The sequence below is a fragment of the Gossypium raimondii genome, chromosome 1 (assembly GCF_025698545.1).
Source record: "Gossypium raimondii isolate GPD5lz chromosome 1, ASM2569854v1, whole genome shotgun sequence".
NCBI lineage: Eukaryota > Viridiplantae > Streptophyta > Magnoliopsida > Malvales > Malvaceae > Gossypium > Gossypium raimondii.
Genome location: NC_068565.1, coordinates 30,478,613 through 30,490,797, shown reverse-complemented (window position 1 = coordinate 30,490,797; position 12,185 = coordinate 30,478,613). Strand labels below are relative to the sequence as shown.

At 32.8% G+C, this 12,185-nt stretch overlaps 1 non-coding gene across 1 annotated transcript; it reads right to left on the bottom strand.

The window, feature by feature from the left end:
• Positions 1-11,247: 11,247 nt before the first annotated feature.
• Positions 11,248-11,354, bottom strand: LOC128032718 (small nucleolar RNA R71). The gene has a single exon (XR_008189009.1). It is a non-coding gene; the product is annotated as a small nucleolar RNA R71 (small nucleolar RNA).
• Between the last annotated feature and the right edge of the window lie 831 nt (positions 11,355-12,185).

Below are 12,185 nucleotides of genomic sequence, written 5' to 3'. Positions count from 1 at the left end.
ATACTTAAGGGTGAATAATGAAACTTTAGAAAATGTTATTTCTAAGAGTGTTAAGTACATTAAGGATGTGGAATGGAGTGGAGGAGGAGGAAAATATATGTGAATATTCTGATCATATGAGTTTATTTTAAAAATAGATAATTTACATGTTTTAGGTTTAGGGACTAAATTGAATAAAAGTAAAATTTTTAGGATAATTTTGTAAAAATAGAAAAAATGATGAAATTTCAAGAATTGAATAGATTTGTTGTCTAAATTAATAAATTGAATGAAATTATTAATTTAGATCAAGATCGCGTGGAAAGTCGAGGGAAATGGAAAATTTCCAAAATGCCCCTGTATCATGGTATTTCTGCAATTTAGCCTAGTAAGTTTGTATAACTGTAATTCAAATCTAATTATTATTAATTATTGTGTTTTAATTGAAATACATGGTAATTAAATGGAAATTGCTAGTGATATGATTTGAATTGTGAGCATGAGAAATTGTGAACTGAATGAAATGAAAATGAAGCATTGAATTGCATGGGTATGTATCGGGTCTCGTAGGCCCTATTTATTATGAATATAATATTTTAAGGATATATTGTGAAGAATTATAAAAGCATGTTAAAAAAATTTAAAAGTTTTAATTTAGATGAAATTTTATAACTCAGTTAAATACGTTTACAAGTGTATGTGTTCTAGTAATGCCTCATGCCCTATTCCGGCGTCGAATATGGGTAAGGGGTGTTATATTTAGTGGTATCAGAGCTATGGTTTAGTTGGTTCTCAGACTAACATAGCGTATGTGAGTTTAGCTATACATGTCATATTATTGCCCGTGATAGTGTAATATCTTCTGACTCTAATGAAATTGTTTTGTTAAGTCAGAGATGACTCCTAACCAAGTTGTTTCCAGTAATGCTAAAAAAAATATGTTAAGGTAATTGAAATGTGTTTATGATGAAACGAAATATAGAAAGGTAACAAAATTTAGAAAGGTATGAATAGAAAATTTATGATAAGTATGTGTTAACGTATGAAGTAAGACAACCATGAGTTGAGAAATGTAGAAACGTAGAATAAAATGAAAGTTTATATGGTGATAAGCTCATCCGTGTTTGTTTGGCGCACATATGATGTTATGCGCTCAACATATTTGATTAAGTAAATATGGTAAGTAAATATACACAAATAGATGGAATGTATGTTTATGTACACTTGCTTGAATAAGTGTTATCAGTATGTTTATATGATAGAATCTTATGTTTAATTGTTAAATTAGAAATAATATGATGTTTGTTTTATGTATTTGCTATTGAAACATGAATATTATAATAATATGATAATTGAATTGGAAGATCAAATTGAGTGGAACGTAGGAAATGAGTATGATCATTCAATGAAGAATTGACGGTAAAGACCATGGTTGGACCATGGCAATATGTGAGCCATGATGAGAGGTCCCATGAAAGACCATGTCTGGGATATGGCGTTGGCACCGAGATGAGAGGTCCCATGTAAGACCATGTCTAGGACTTGGCGTTGGCACCGAGATGAGAGGTCCCATGTAAGATCATGTCGGGGACATAGCGTTGGAACCAAGATGAGAGGTCCCATGTAAGACCATGTCTGGGACATGGCGTTGGCACCGAGATGAGAGGTCCCATGTAAGACCATGTCTGGGACATGGCGTTGGCACCGAGATGAGAGGTCCTATGTAAGAGCATGTCTGGGACATGGCATTGCCACCGAGATGAGAGGTCCCATGTAAGAGCATGTCTGGGACATGACGTTGGCACTGAGATGAGAGGTCCCATGTAAGACCATGTCTGGGACATGGCGTTGGCACCGAGATGAGAGGTCCCATGTTTGGGACATGGCGTTGGCACCGAGATGAGAGGTCTCATGTAAGACTAGGTCTGGGATGTGGCGTTGGCACCGAGATGAGAGGTCCCCCGTAAGACCATGTCTTTGACATGGCATGGGCACTGATATGAGAACTCCATGTAAGACCATATCTGGGATATGACATTGGAAATACAGAAAACATCCTATGTAAGACCATGTTTGGGACATGGCTTTGGCATGTTATTATCAGACAGGAGACCCAAGTATCCTTATTATTCCAATATGCCTCAACGGGCTAGTAAATAAACTATGTGACGTGAAAGTTCTGGTAAAGGCATAATATATAGATTCAAGTGAGTCGGAAAGGGTTAAGAATGTCTCAGTTATCAGTTGAGAAAAAAAATTCAGCAAGGGAGAAGAAGTTATAATCATGAGTTATTTAAGTAAGCGTGTAAGTAAACAAGTAAGAGCGTAAGAAAAGAAGAAGTTAAATTTTGATAAGACAAAATATTCAGGTATGATTCCTAAAATGTATGTATTAACTGGAAGTTTTTTTTAGTGAATGGAATAAAGTGAAGTTCGTGATAACAGAATTAGTTAGAGAAATGATAGTTAAATGGTAAAAATGTCTGTGTGTGAAGGTTATAGTCGAAATGAACATGATGATCTTTTCTAGATATTATATATATTCTTTTATCCTCAGAGATATGTATGTGTAATTGTTCAGTTCTGATAGAGTTCTTATATTTTGATAATGTTAGCTAATTATGATGTTAGATGAAAGCCCTGTTGGTCTGGTCGGTTTATGACTGGTTATTGTTATGTTTTGCATGCATATTTAGAAAGTGTATTGTTTTGCTACAAGAAATATTGTGTTGATGACTAAATTGCAAAACATGTAAATGTGATATGTGAAGTACATGATATGGATTATTAGTAAATTACGGATGAATAATGAATTTTGAAATATAATACATGTATTAAAGGTAGAGAAGATATAAATATACGGATTATTAATATAAGGATTAAATTGTAAAGGATGTAAAAGCATTATGTGAAAAGTGTAAAAGTGATATGCATGCATGAGATAATTTGCCCAAGTAGATGAGATTAGAACTACTAGGATATTAGTGGTATATCATTAAGGGACCCTAGCAGACTCTCTGATTAATAGCACGCTAGTGCTCTTTGATTATTAGCACATTTATGTTTTTTGTATAATACTTTAGTGCTTTCTGTTTAATAATGCATAATAATGCACCTTTGTATCAGTTCCGTATATCCTAAGTGTTATATTCAATTTACTGGGCCTATGGTAAAAAGGTAAATAATTTTCGTTACAAGGTAAAGGTTTATCTCTGATTCATGTTTGAAATATTGAATTAAAAATAAATTGTGAAATGAAAGAATAAGTTCATGATCAAAAGAAAATAAGGAAATTTCGAGGACGAAATTTATTTTAAGGGTAGAGAAATGTAATACCTAAAAATTTTTACACTAAAATATTATCTTTGATATAATAAAATAAGGAAATAAAGCGACAAAAAGGGGAAATTTTGGAGTTATGTCAACATTGGGAAGTATATTATGACATATTAGTTCAAGAAAGGATTAAATCGTAAAAGTGAGAAAAGTTTTGTTGCCCAAGAGTAAATACTAAAAAATTAAGGGGTTAAAGTGAAAATATGAAAAAAGTTGAACGACCATTGGTGTAAATGTTTTAAGGGTGGAATGATCTAGAAACTAAGGAAAATGGATGGATTAGGACCAAATTGAAAAAGGTGAAGAATTTTGAGGGATTAACTTACAATTTTACCAAATTAAGTGATGACTCAAGAATGGAATTTTAAAAGATCATAAAGGGCAAAATGGTCAATTAGAAGAGAGAGAAATCTAGAAGATAATGATGGTGTTGGAGATATTTTATAATAAATAAATAAATATTAGTTAATTAGTATTTTAATTTGATTTTAAAATAATATTTTATTATTTTATTATTATTTTAATTAGTATATATGTAAGAAAAGAAAGATGAAGAAGCATGCAACCCACCATTTTTCCATGCACCAACGTGAGAAAAAGAGAGAGAAAGAAAGTCTTGCTTTCTTTACAATTTGGTCTTCTTGCAAAAAATTCACCATTTTCATCTAGAAATCAAAAGAATTTCCATAGCCACTAAGAGAGAAAATTGATAAGGAGACTATTGGGAGCTAGAATATCAAGTTAGATTCAGAAATAAAGGCTGGAGGAGAGAGAAAATTAAGTTAAAAATTGAAATCAATAGAGCAAGGTAAGAATATTAAGATTTCAATATATTTTTGAGTTTGATATTATTGAAAAAGTAGGGAATTGATGCTAATGTAGGGATTTATTATATAAGGTTCTATGTTCTTGATATGTTAGTGAAGGGAAACAAGAGGAATTGATAGAAAATATTGTCGAGAAAGGAAAGGAGGGTGTTATAAATTTGATTATCAACATCTTGCACTAAAACAATTTTGGACAGCTGCAGTAGCTTAAGTTTGAAAAATCACTATAAATTGTGGAAATTGAATTAGAGAGTGAATCAGATATGAAATGAAATTTTAATGAGTCTATTTTTACATAAAAGAAACAGAGCAAGTAAAAGTGTTATATATTTTCAGATATTTGAATTTTAGTCAGGAAAGGTCGGATTGATTTTGGAATCCCCTATTCTAATTTTGATAAATCATTATAAATTGTAAAAAAAGTAATTTTAATTTTTCATTTAGAGGATTAAATTCCTTAATGAGTCTAGTTTCAAGAGAAATAAATGACACTACCAAAAAAATTTGGTACTAAGAGATATTTGATTTTTAATGAAGAGAGGTCAGAAACGGCAAGCAGTGAAACAGGAAAAATTTTAAAGAATAAACTGTACCAATTGGCTAAACTAAAAATTCTAAAAATTTTATGGTAAAAAGATAAATGAGTCTAGTTTTAGGAAAATTAAAGTGTATAATTTGGAGTTCTGTACCTCAGATAAAAATAATTTAGTGATACTTATTTGGATAGACAACTTTGAATATACTTAAGGGTGAATAATGAAACTTTAGAAAATGTTATTTCTAAGAGTGTTAAGTACATTAAGGATGTGGAATGGAGTGGAGGAGGAGGAAAATATATGTTAATATTTTGATAATATGAGTTTATTTTAAAAATAGCTAATTTACATGTTTTAGGTTCAGGGACTAAATTGAATAAAAGTAAAATTATTAGGGTAATTTTGTAAAAGTTGAAAAATGACGAAATTTCAAGAATTGAATAGTTTTATTGTCTAAATTAATAAATTGAATGAAATTATTAATTTAGATCAAGATCGCGTGGAAAGTCGAGGGAAATAGAAAATTTCCAAAATGCCCCTATATCATGGTATTTCTGCAATTTAGCCTAGTAAGTTTGTATTACTGTAATTCAAATCTAATTATTATTAATTATTGTGTTTTCATTGAAATACATGGTAATTACATGGAAATTGCTAGTGACATGATTTGAATTGTGAGCATGAGAAATTGTGAACTGAATGTAATGAAAATGAAGCATTGAATTACATGGGTATGTATCGGGTCTCGTAGGCCCTATTTATTATGAATATAATATTTTAAGGATATATAGTGAAGAATTATAAAAGCATGTTTAAAAAATTTGAAAGTTTTAATTTAGATGAAATTTTATAACTCAGTTAAATACGTTTACAAGTGTATGTGTTCTAGTAATGCCTCATGCCCTATTTCGGCGTCGAATATGGGTAAGGGGTGTTACATTTAGTGGTATCAGAGCTATGGTTTAGTTGGTTCTCGGACTAACATAGCGTATGTGAGTTTAGCTATACATGCCGTATTATTACCCGTGATAGTGTAATATCTTCTGACTCTAATGAAATTGTTTTGTTAAGACAGAGATGACTCCTAACCGAGTTGTTTCCAGTAATGCTAAAAAAAATTATGTTAAGGTAATTGAAATGTGTTTATGATGAAACGAAATATAGAAAGGTAACAAAATTTAGAAAGGTATGTATAGAAAATTTATGATAAGTATGTGTTAACGTATGAAGTAAGACAACCATGAGTTGAGAAATGTAGAAACGTAGAATAAAATGAAAGTTTATATGGTGATAAGCTCATCCGTGTTTGTTTGGCGCGCATATGATGTTATGTTCTCAACATATTTGATTAAGTAAATATGGTAACTAAATATACACAAATATAGAATGTATGTTTATGTACACTTGCTTGAATAAGTGTAATCAGTATGTTTCTATGATAGAATCTTATGTTTAATTGTTAAATTAGAAATAATATGATGTTTGTTTTATGTCTTTGCTATTGAACCATGAGTATTATAATAATATGAAAATTGAATTAAAAGATCAAATTGAGTAGAACGCAGGAAATGAGTATGATCATTCAATGAAGAATTGACGGTAAAGACCATGGTTGGACCATGGCAATATGTGAGCCATGATGAGAGGTCCCATGTAAGACCATGTCTGGGACATGGCGTTGGCACTGAGATGAGAGGTCCCATGTAAGACCATGTATGGGACATGGCGTTCGCATCGAGATGAGAGGTCCCATGTAAGACCATGTCTGGGACATGGCGTTGGCGCCGAGATGAGAGGTCCTATGTAAGACCATGTCTGGGACATGGCGTTGGCACCGAGATGAGAGGTCCCCCGTAAGACCTTGTCTAGGAGATGGCATGGGCACCGATATGAGAAATCCTATGTAAGACCATATTTGGGATATGGCATTGGCAATACAGAAAACATCCCATGTAAGACCATGTCTGGGACATGGCTTTGGCTTTTTATTATCAGACAGGAGACCCAAGTATCCTTATTATTCCAATATGGCTCAACGGGCTAGTAAATAAACTATGATACGTGAAAGTTCAGGTAAAAGCATAATAAATAGATTCAAGTGAGTTAGAAAGGGTTAAGAATGTCTTAGTTATCAGTTGAGAAAAAAAATTCAGCAAGGGAGGAGAAGTTATAATCATGAGTTATTTAAGTAAGTAAGTAAACATATAAGAGCGTAAGCAAAGAAGAAGTTAAATTTTGATAAGACAAAATATTCTGGTATGATACCTAAAGAATGTATGTATTAACTGGAAGTTTTTTTGTAGTGAATGGAATAAAGTGATGTTCGTGATAACAGAATTAGTTAGAGAAATGATAATTAAATAGTAAAAATGTTTGTGTGTGAAGGTTATAGTCGAAATGAACATGATGATCTTTTCTGGATATTAAATATATTCGTTTATCCTCAGAGATATGTATGTGTAATTGTTCAGTTCTGATACGAATAAATGTAACACCCCTTTCCCGAGACCGTTGTCAGAGTCGAGCATGAGGCGTTATCTGATTTAACTTACCAGTTCAGAGCATAAAAATTTGCTTTTAAAATTTATTTCACTGTTCACCATAATGTTGTGCACCTGCGCAGCAGTCACTAATTTAATTATAACTCGAGTTACAAAACTAAAAATTTAAATCCGTAAATTTTCCCTAAAAATAGACTCATTAAATTTTTAGAAAATTTTGATTAGCCAATTAGTACAGCTTATTCATTAAATTCTCCCTTGTTTCACTGTCTGACGGTTCTGACCTTTATTCACTAAAAATCAATTTTCTCATCGTATGATTTTCGTATAGTGTTATCACTTGTTTCTACAGAAAATAAACTCACTAAGGAATCTAGACATAAAAATTATAACTCATAAGTATATTTGTACAAATTTTAATGATTTTCTAAAGTCAGAACAGGGGACTCCAAAAAACCATTCTGACCCTGCCTAACCAAAATTCAAATATCCTAGAATATAAAATTCCTTTACCCACACCATTACTTTTGTATGAAAATAGGCTCGATATGTTTTAATTCTATATATCATTCACTCTCTAATTCATTTTATACTATCCTTGGTGATTTTTCAAAGTCACGTCAATGCTGCTATCCCAAAACTTTTTCATTGCAAATTTTTACTCTTTCATATTCTCTAGGTATAAACTATCACCTAGGCATTCATAACACCACACATGTTCTTAATTAGCCATTTCAATAGCTTACCATTTGCCATATCATATAAACACACTCAAAAAGACTAAGTCTCTATACATGCCATAGCTTTACACGTTTCGAAATCACATAATACCGAGATGTTTGTAGATAGTGTGAGACGAACTCCAACATCCTTGTGATCCTCGAACTGACTTGGCGATACTATAAAAAAAGGAAAATAAAGAAAGTAAGCATAAAGCTTAGTAAGTTTACAAGTAAATAAATAACAATATTTATCATAAATAATCATACTCATAAATTTCATCAAACTTTAGAATCTTTACTCGCTTCTTTACTTACTCACATACTTGTTTACTTACTTGCTTACTTAAATAACTCATGATTATAACTTACTCCTCCCTTGCTGAAATTTCTTTCTCAACTGATAATTGAGATATTCTCAATCCTTATAACTCACCTGAATTTATTATTATGCTTTTATCTGAACCTTCATGTAACATGGTCTATTTACTAGCCCGTTGAATCACTTGGAATACTTAGGATACTCAGGTCTCTTGTCTGATAATACATGCCAAAGCTATGTCCCAGACATAGTCTTACATGGGATGTTTTCTTTACTGCCAATGTCATATTCCAGATATGGTCTTACATGAGAGTTCTCATATCGGTGCCTATGCCACCATGTCCCAGACTTGGTCTTACGGGGGACCTCTCATCTCGGTGCCAACGCCATGTCCCAGACATGGTCTTACATGGGACCTCTCATCTCGGTGCCTACGCCATGTCCCAGACATGGTCTTACATGGGATCTCATTCCCTTAATGTCATGACATTTGTATCCGATACATTCCCAATGTTTCAACGGGGCTTTTATCACTGATTCTCTGTCACCTCATACTTAAGCAAACATTAGATATTTTCATAAATTAAATTCATAATTGCTGAAAAATAACATTATTAATAATAATTATCAAAATATTGCATTTATTTACCGTAAACTTACCTCGGTACAAAATATAATCAAATCTAGCACTTTAGTCTTCAACCTTTTTCTTTCCCGGTCTAACTCTGGATATCGTTCTTCTTGATCTATAATAGCAAATTTATCTTATTTAATACTCACATTCATCAAAACAATCCTTGACTCGAACTTTGGAAAAATTATGATTTTGCCCCTAAACTTTTACATAATTCCACTTTTGCCCCAAAGCTCAGAAACTAAAATTCATCCCTTATTCTTATGTTTTATGACATGCTGAAAATTTTTCTCTTCTATGGAAACATCAAATTCCCACTCTAACACTTATGAACATTAGGTATTTTTACCGATTATGTCGTTTTACTCGTTTTCACTTAAAATCGCTTAGTAAAAGTTGTTTAACATAATTCCAAGCTTCATATTCTACCATAAAACATCAAAATAAACACATTTCACCTACGGATATTTTTCCAAATTTGAACCCTAGGTTAAGTTATTGCTAGAATAAGCTAAATCAAGTTACTAGGACTCAAAAAATGTAAAGAACATTAAAAACGGGGCCTGGGATCACTTACTATGGAGCATGGAAGCTTGAAAAACACTAAATATGGCTTCCCCTTTCTAATTTCGGCCAAATGAAGAAGATGAGCACAATTTGTCATCTTTTTCCCTTTTAATTTATTTTAATTACCAAATTACCAAAATGCCCCTAACTTAAAAATTTCCTATTTCACTTATCTCATGTCCATTTTTTTCCATAACTTAACCAATGGTCTAATTGCCATATAAAGACATCCAATTTAAAATTTCATAACAATTGGACACCTCTAACATGTAGAACTCAACTTTTACACATTTTACAATTTAGTCCTTTTGACTAAATTGAGTGCCCAAAAGTTGAAATTTTTGAACGAAATTTTCATGAAATTATTCTGTGAAATTGTAGGCCATAAAAATATAGTAAAAATAAAATTTTCCTCATCAAATTTGTGGTCCCGAAACCACTGTTCTGACTAGGCCCAAAATCGGGATGTTACACATACGTGGTTGAAATGCACCTGAAGTAGCTGAGCGATCCTAACCAGACGACGGCTAATGGACACATAATTGAAATATGCATGCTCAATTTAGATCCTGACCCTATTAAATTGAAGGTTGCATAACAACTTTGACCAAGCTCTGTTATCTGCATAGCTTTTAGATTTGTGTGATTAAATTGTTTCAAACCTGACACGTCCCTGTTACCTCACACGAATGCTAAGAAACCCTTAGTAAATAAGGATCAGTAAAATGTATATTTACTAAGTAAAGGATTTTGAAAGGACCTAATGTGGTTTCGAAACTCAGGAAAGATCGAGTTGCCATGGAATGTTTTTCTGAATGTTATTAAGCATGTTGATAATAAATTGAGTTTGATTAAAGTAATTATCCTAGTTTATTTATGTTATAATTTTTGAAAATTGTGTTTAATTTTACTAAAATCTATTTCATTCATATAGTTTGCATACTTAGGATAATTTGCATTAGGGATCATTGCATTTAGTTTAATATATTTTAATCACCACTTCTCAACTATATTGTGTTTTTATTTACCGAGTGGTTAATATAATTTTACAAATTAAGTGACTTAGCACAAATACAATCCCTATGGAGACGGTAACTTGATACTTACTTATTACTTGATAACGACTGTGTACACTTGCACAAAACTACGCGTTACAAGTTTTTGGCATCGTTGCCATAGTCATTTTTTTGTGAAATTATTTATTTTCAATTTGATTTATTTCCAACATTACTAACTTATCATTTTTAATTTTTTTGATTTTCTTTCCAGGTGTTTATAAGCCTAGATCAAATTATCGATTTACCCCTGTAAACCCTGAAATTGAGCGAGCTTTCAAACAAAGAAGACGTGAATGAACAGCTCAAAGACAAGTCGAGATGGACCTTGGAAATTAGAATCAAGACCAAGGTAATGAAGCCGATCATGTATGAAATCCTATCCTTATTGCCAATGATAGGGATCGATGCATCAGAGAATATGCTGTGCCACTTTTCATTGAGTTAAATGCAAGAATTAGAAGGCTAGATATTGAGGCAACCCAGTTTGAATTGAAACCAGTGATGTTTCAAATGCTACAAACGGTGGGCCAATTTAGTGGTATGCCCATGGAAGATCCACGTCTCCACCTTCGATTGTTGATGGAGGTGAGTGATTCATTCAAGATAGACGGTGTGACTGAAGACACACTGAGGTTGAAGTTATTTCTATACTCGTTGCGAGATCGAGCACGAGCATGGCTGAATTCATTGACACCAAGTTCCATATCTACATGGCAAGAATTAGCAGAGAGATTTTTCGTTAAGTATTTCCCACCTAGAAAAAACGCTAAGTTAAGGAACGAGATCACAACTTTCCAACAATTGGATGACGAGTCTTTGTATGAGGCTTGGGATGAATTCAAGGAGTTACTTCGTAAGTGTCCTCATCATGGGATTCCTCATTGTATCCAGTTGGAGACATTCTATAATGGTCTGAATGCAAATACAAGATTTGATGGTAGATGCTTCCGCGAATGGTGCAATTTTTTCTAAGTCTTATAATGAGGCTTATGAGATCATCGAGAGGATCGCGAGTAATAACTATCAATGGATAACAAATCAAATAGCTTCAGGAAGATGTGTAGCTGAAGTTCATGAAGTTGACGCCCTCACTTTATTATTAGCTCAGGTATCGTCTATTTCCTCTATGATAAAACAGTTAACCACTAATAGTACTAATAATTCTACAGCTCAGCCACCAAGTCCATTTGAAGTAGTTTCCTGTGTGTACTGTGGGGAAGGTCATTCTTTTGAGAATTGTCCATCAAATCTTGAGTCAGTGTACTATGTGGGGAACCAATATCAAAATAGGAGTGGACAAGGACTCCAGTCCAACTTCTACAATCCTCCATGGCGTAATCATCCTAACTTTTCTTGGAGCAACCAAGGAAATAGACTGAACAACAACTTATTACAGCAAAGACCCAACCAATCTCAAGGGTTTAATCAGTAAGCTCTAAAACCACCTCAAGCTGAGGCATCAAACAATATGGAGAACTTGTTGAAAGTGTACATGGAAAAGAATGGCGCTTTGATCCAAATCCAAGCAGCAACACTGAAAAATTTGGAAAACCAAATGAGTTAGTTAGATACGGAGCTACGTAATAGACCGCAAGGAACCTTGCCGAGTGATGAGAATCCAAGAAATTTGGGTAAAAAACATACCAAGGTAGTGGCATTGCGAAGTGGCAATATTCTAGAACCCCGATTGATTGATGTCAAAGATA